Below are 6,946 nucleotides of genomic sequence, written 5' to 3'. Positions count from 1 at the left end.
ACACTATCGATTTCAATTAGCAAATTACACAGTGGCACAGATTCATTTGCTGTAGTAATAGAAATTGTTTCAATTTTGATTCAATTTTCAATACTCATTATTAACAAGTTATTGTAACATATATACACTCTAAAAAGTATCGGTGTGGATTTAACATGTGGTGTTTATATAATTCTCTCACTGTAATAATGTTAATAAATATTAACACTAACATGACCATGGATTTAACACCATGAGTTTTTAATTCACGTGATGATGTTGATATAAACAGCAGAGATTATAATTTTTTAGTGTTGATATCGTATATTCCGAATCTGGAACTAATTACGAGCACGTCATTAAGACGACCTTGACCCTGTATAATGACAAGAATATACACTCCGTGGGGAAAACATCAATAGAAATATGATAATGATCGTATATTACACGTCGACAGCTCGCGTACTGCTTTGTGAGCTAATTGATCAACCAGCTGCAACGCATTTCACGCTGTCGTAGGCTTTAAAATAATATAATACTACCGAGACGCGCGCGAATAGATCATGCCTGCGATTCTATTTAAACAGAACTATTTTGATAAATAGAAGTGATGTATAAAACGCGTTTAAAAAGTTCCTGAACTTAATTTTTTATTTTTGAAAATTTTATTTATTAAATCTTAATACATCTATGAGGAACGTACTTAAAAAAGAATATACATGAAGCGTATTTCGTTAAAGGCAGATCATTAGCAGTAAATTATAATTGTGTGCATAAATATAACATTCCAGCGCATTAGACGTGCTAAACTCTACAAAATTTCAATTTTGATAAAAACGGTGATAATATTCGCTCCAATTGTTGTAATTATGACTAAAATAATCTCCGATGCTGCACCAAATTTCACTTACATGAAATATTGATTAGTATCTATCATAAAATACTTCATCACACGCTTACATACAGATACGCGTCAGTGATAATACGTTACAGGCAAGGGTGAATTATACGTGATCATAGTCTGTGACGAAGTTATGACGACTACACAGCTGTTCGTCAGGTGTGCAGTGACCTTATCAAACTGTAACTTCCTCGTGCGATGTTGTACTTCTTGGGATTTCGGGTGTTACGAATTTCTGCTTCGATGCTTGTCCGTTAAAAGTTTATAGAAAAGAAAAGTAAACTTAATCTTCATTTACTATTGTCGCGAATAAAATTAAAGTTATTTTTCTGTCAAAAAATATCTAATTATGAAAATGATAAAAAATATTGCTCTAAAAAGTAGTAAATTTATAAAAAATAACATGTACGGTATTACATTTTTATAGATATAGAATTAAACAAAACGCAATTTTTCAGAAGGCTTATTCAAAAGAAACTAAATTGATTTTCATTATTCACAATTGCACAAAGACTCGTAAAATAATTTGTGCATTTCAAACACGTAATGTTTGGTTTCGACATCAATAATGTCACATTGTGCAAGGAACCGAATAATACAATAAAACAGCTTTAAACATTAAATATATTAATTATATCATGTTGGACGTTAAGAATTAATTACGATAAATTTTGCATTACTATTACTTCATTATTATTTCAACTTCTGTAGAAAATAAAGTATGAAAAACATTAGATGTTGATTACAATTTATTTTTTCTAATTGATTTTCGATAATTAAAAAGCATATACTGACTAGCCTAATTTTAGTCTATTTTAAAAATTACAAATATCAAATTTCCTTTTTTATCGTTTTAATTGCCCAAAATATCTAGTTACGTTAAATTGTGAAAAAATTCGGTTCGTGAACGAAGAGAATTATTGATACACGATACGCATGTGGCTAGCATTCGTTACGTGCGTATCGTACATCAATATTAATTCTCTAAAGAAATCTCGACATCGTTTTATCAGAGTCGACAATGAAAGTGACGCAAACAATGAAAATATTGGAATAATTTAACATCAGATATCGAGTAATTCAATTTTTCTAATTCGCTTTCAATAATTAAAAAAATCACATACTATAGCCTGATTTATTTATTTTTTTTAATTAGAAATGTTTAATTCTTTTTCTAACTTTGAAAAGTATATGTAAAAGTATAAGAGTCCTATTCGCGAGCAAAAAAATTACACGATGTGCACGTGGCTGTAATGTATATATACTCAAGAGACAAATTTCGGTATTACGTCTTGTCAGCGTCGACAATGCGGCGCAAATGGCAAACGATGCGTAGCGAGAGCATACGCACTGATATGGTTGCAGTGACATGCATAATATAATGCATACACACGCATCGGAACGCTGAAAAGAGAATGCGATCGCACAATGGAGCGTCAGCAGACAGCAACGAGAAACATGCGGGTGTAATGTGAGTTTACAGTATCGTAATACGATCTGTATGTAGTAATGCCAGACAGATAAACGGCGAAATAATCGGCGAAATAACCAGGCGTCCCCGTCGCCGAGCATTATAAAATCTCATTGCATTGATATACTGATACAACGGCACACAATAGGAACATAACGCACTGATGGATGCACCTTGTCTACATGTCATTTGTCATCGCGCGACTGAATTAATATCGATATGCGTGCTTAGCTCGTAAACTAGTTGCAGTTTGAGTGCAGTTAAGCGAATTATAACTATTATTTTTTCGCGAGTGTTTCAGAGAATTACAGATTATTTTATCTTACAAAAGATATATAAAATTATCTCCTTTCTGCCTATAATATAATATATAATACATAAATATTAAATATATAAGATAATAAAATAATATCAGTCATTTTATTGCACAACAAAACTTATTTGAGAAATTTGTGTATAGGTAGACTTTTCTTAACACATTCAATTTTAATCAAATTAAATTAATTAGCCAAATTTGTGGTTATCTCTTTCTAAAATTTGCATACTATTTTAAATGCTATATAAATTTAAACTTTTTAAGTAAAAATTAGAAATAAAATCGTCTTGAACTTGGTGACGAAAAAAAGGACGTAATTTACCATTTTCTCAAATTGTCAATTATACATTTAAATAGAAAACAATTATTATTATATATTAATTTAGTTTTTTTTTATCAAAATACGCGGTTATTTCGCACTGTTATTTGCGAAGAAGATTCTTTCTCAATCATCATCAAGAACTGACTTTCGTTTTCTCACTTATCTAAAAGGTCCGTTTAAAGCGATTCGAAAAAATTATTGGCGGCGCCAGATAATCGACTATATTTCCGTTGCATTTCAATTTAAACATTAAAATGGTAAGATACTAATGTTTGCCAACATAACTTTATCTCATCTAAATTTATTACCTACATAAAATAGAACTGCTTCATGTCATTTATTTAGATTATTTTTTTATAGAAATTATTTTATCATTCTATACAAGATGTATCGGAAAAATATATCACGCGTCGTTATTGTGATTTCAATCTCTCGTGATTACAAAACAAATTATTTTTAAAATTGTGAGATATTATTCGCTGGACTTTTTATTTATTAAAATTAGTTTTGTAATTTATTTGAAATTTATACACTCGCAAAGCTTTCCGCAAAGTATTGCATATCTCTGGAACGTTATATTCTTGAAAAGCTTCGCCCCCAGCTTGCGTTATTTTCGGAAATCATTCTCACGATTACGTTGGTTTTTGAAAGTAAGGAAGATAATCGGGAGAAAACGATTGCGCTGTACTACGTCCTCAATTGGTATAATCACGGCGATCTATCACCGGAAAAACGGCTACATTAGCTTAACGTGTATTTTGGCGTAGATATTAGCTTTTACAATTATGAGAATACTCTATATCCGCGTGAAGATTATTTTTCATATAACTATTTAAACAAGTTAAATATTGCACAAGATAAGAATTCTGAAGGCTATTTTTGATATTTGTGTGTGAACAAGTTAAATATTAGACAAGATAAAAGAATAACGAGAATATACAAGTCAAATTTAAACAAAATAAAATAATATTAAATAATTCAGGTGAGCTTTTAATACCTTTTCTTCCTGCAAACGAAAAACGATATAGTTATTTATATTTATTTTTTATAAGAAAATAAATTAAAAATAAGAGTTTGAATAAAAAAAATAACACAATGGATGTGGAAAACTTATATCCGAAATAAAAAATGGTAAATCCTCCGAATTAAAGGACAGCAAAAAGAATAAGATAAGCCTGTCTTTAAGAAACGCTGACTATAAAATATAGACTATAAATCGACTCAACGCTCCCGTATTACAAGCTGCATGAAACTGCATGATTAGCGTCGTTTCTTAAAAAAAGACCTGTATTGTTCTTTCTGCTGTCCTTTAATTCGAAAGATATACGTAATTATCAGTGGATATATGGGATTCACAATTTAACACCGGATCCGAATGGCGCTGATAATCAAAGATCTCTTAATCATCAGATGGAGCCATTTTTCGACTCTTAACGCGAAAAATCGTATATATGGACGCAGGTGGAATGAAACCCGAATCTACAGATCGCGAGTCAATCTCACTGAGCTGCAAGCCACTCGACACTCAATCAAAAAGAAGTCAAAATAATATCTTACCAAATTTTTCTAATTTTATTTGAGACATTCAATTAATTCAAGTTTTGTTTTAATTAATAAGACATAATAAGATAAAATAATCAGTAAAATTAAATTAATGTCGAGTTTTAAGACTTGTCGTTTAAATTCTAATCAGCGAACAACTAGTAAGAACTTAAGAAGCAATGATAAATTTTATAGCAGACTACGTCTTAGCATTTTTGTCAGAGTACACATTTGCTTTGCGCTCTTCCTATGTAACTCATATATATACGCGAGTCGTAATGTAAATGTATCGAGCGTTTCCTATAATTAAAAAAAACAAGATGGGCAAAACGATGCGAGTAAGACGAGAACGCCTTATCGCTAATTATATTCGAAGAAGTAATTACTTTCTTCCGTGTTCAATGATCCGCGATAAAAGCCTAACCATATACTGATAAGCTTTCTTGACGAAGAAACGAAAGTGCTTCCTGATGCGTGACTTGAATTGCCATGTCTTTTAAACACTCTCAAAAAAGAGCTTGAATAACTAAGCGCATTTTATGGCTTATAATATTACGGAAATAGATGCAATACAATCGAAGCTGGTCGAAGCTGACAGTTCTAACTACTAATCTCACGAGATGCTCAGAACTGTGCATTTCAGGGGATGCTCAAAACTTTGCAATACCGTGTTTCGATTCTTATAAATATTAATTAATATCGTGTCATGCTGCTTGTAGAAATGATAATATAAATCTATGATAAGGATGATAATGAACAGAGTAATATTTATCGAGAATTAATGTTAGATAAAAGTTATTGCAATATTATTTGACATTGATTTTAAATTTGCTGTTATAATAACGTATTATATGCTCTTTCCTATTTTTCAATAATTTTTAATTAGATAAATTTTCAAGTATTATTTAAAACAAAGATCTGTGTTTTTTCAAGATTAGTACGATTTTATCGGTATAATCAATAATGTATTTCACGTTTAAAAAAGTTTTGGCTTTTATTTTTTTCCGATCTATAAAACAGCCATTTTCCGTAGATATATTTACTATAATATATAGTTTGACATTTTTAAAACAACTTTAATTTTACAAAGTTTCAGATTTCTAAGATATTTTGTAAATTACAAATAAATCGCTTACTTGAATTTTGTAACAAAAGGGAGCTTATAAAATCTATTATATCTAAAAGGTTTCTTAGGAAGAGAAATGGAGAGAAAGATTTGGAGAAAGAAATGGAGAGAGAAAATTTTGGTCCTTGTGGCCGAAATGTAGTATCTGTGTGTATTATACTACTAATAGACAACATCATATTTCTAACTGAAATGGGAATTACGTAAATTTGTACTCTCCTCTTCTCATTAGTGAAGCACGATGGGATCATTACAATATATGTATTTTACATCATGTAGAACTTTAGTATTACGGTTAACTTTCTAGGTATGCGATTTCCACATGCTCCACAATTTTCATAAAGTTACTTTTCTCTTGTTGTCTATTATGCGAGGATTCTGTACTTACGCCATACAATGCTCATTTGTTAATCATTCTTCTTTTATTTAACTCGCAGTTAATCAGATAGGACACTTTAAGTTTTTAATGGAAATTTAAAAAATACACAACTGATGCGGTACCGACGTAACATACATAGATATAAAGTATTTACACGTAATATATAAAATATTTATACAATTAATGTAATTCTAATTACAATAAATAATTGAAAATATTCATAACAAATTTTGAAGTTTGAACCTGCCAGGTGTGATCCGATAAAATATGATGATCCAAAAATAAGAAATTTCTAAATTATTTCTCATTTCTCTCTCTCTTTCTTAAGTTATAATTTAAATTTAATTTATAATTCGAATTAATAAAATTAATAGAAATAACGCGATATACTAAAAAAAAAAAATTATATTTATTATAGTACATTAAAAAATATTTTATCACATATTGAGACAATATTTTTTCTCAAAAATCTAAAATATTTTATGCGCATTGTTACTTTATATTATTACACAAATAATAAAAAGTACATCTACGAGTATTTGGCACAACAATTGCTTCATAAAGTGTTCAATAATCGAAAGAAAAAATTTTACTAATTGATCAATCAATAGTCAAAATCGCACACAAGTGTTTAATATTACCCAAGTTAATTATTATCAATTAACTTACAATTATTGCTTAACGTCTCTCCGAAGCTTCCACCTTTTCCTTCTTATCGTTGCTGTTCATTTGTGGCACACATTGCATTCACTCGTGAAAACACTTGATTTGTAATCGAACTTTTCACGGCACTCCCAACATTAACCGCACGCGATGCACACTTCGTTGCATTGCGACGAAAGATTATTACAATTAGAGTATCATTGCGCGAAGTTTTTCTACCCTCGGCTTTCATCTCGTAATGGACGAC

At 30.0% G+C, this 6,946-nt stretch overlaps 1 protein-coding gene across 2 annotated transcripts in view; it reads right to left on the bottom strand.

Moving 5' to 3' along the window:
* The window catches only part of LOC108750639, an 83,750-nt gene that overhangs the window by 47,022 nt on the left and 29,782 nt on the right, over positions 1-6,946 (bottom strand). Inside the window, exon 1 of one of the 2 annotated variants that reach the window (XM_018490229.1) lies at positions 6,706-6,728. The exons of the other annotated variant lie outside the window; for it this stretch is intronic. The gene's annotated coding sequence lies outside the window, so the exon portion shown is untranslated. Of the gene's footprint in view, positions 1-6,705; positions 6,729-6,946 lie in introns of those variants that run through there. 2 annotated transcript variants of the gene reach the window in all.

The sequence above is a fragment of the Trachymyrmex septentrionalis genome, unplaced genomic scaffold, assembly GCF_001594115.1.
Source record: "Trachymyrmex septentrionalis isolate Tsep2-gDNA-1 unplaced genomic scaffold, Tsep1.0 scaffold37, whole genome shotgun sequence".
NCBI lineage: Eukaryota > Metazoa > Arthropoda > Insecta > Hymenoptera > Formicidae > Trachymyrmex > Trachymyrmex septentrionalis.
The sequence above is the reverse complement of the archived record's forward strand: the minus strand, read 5'-3'. Positions and strand labels throughout refer to the sequence as shown.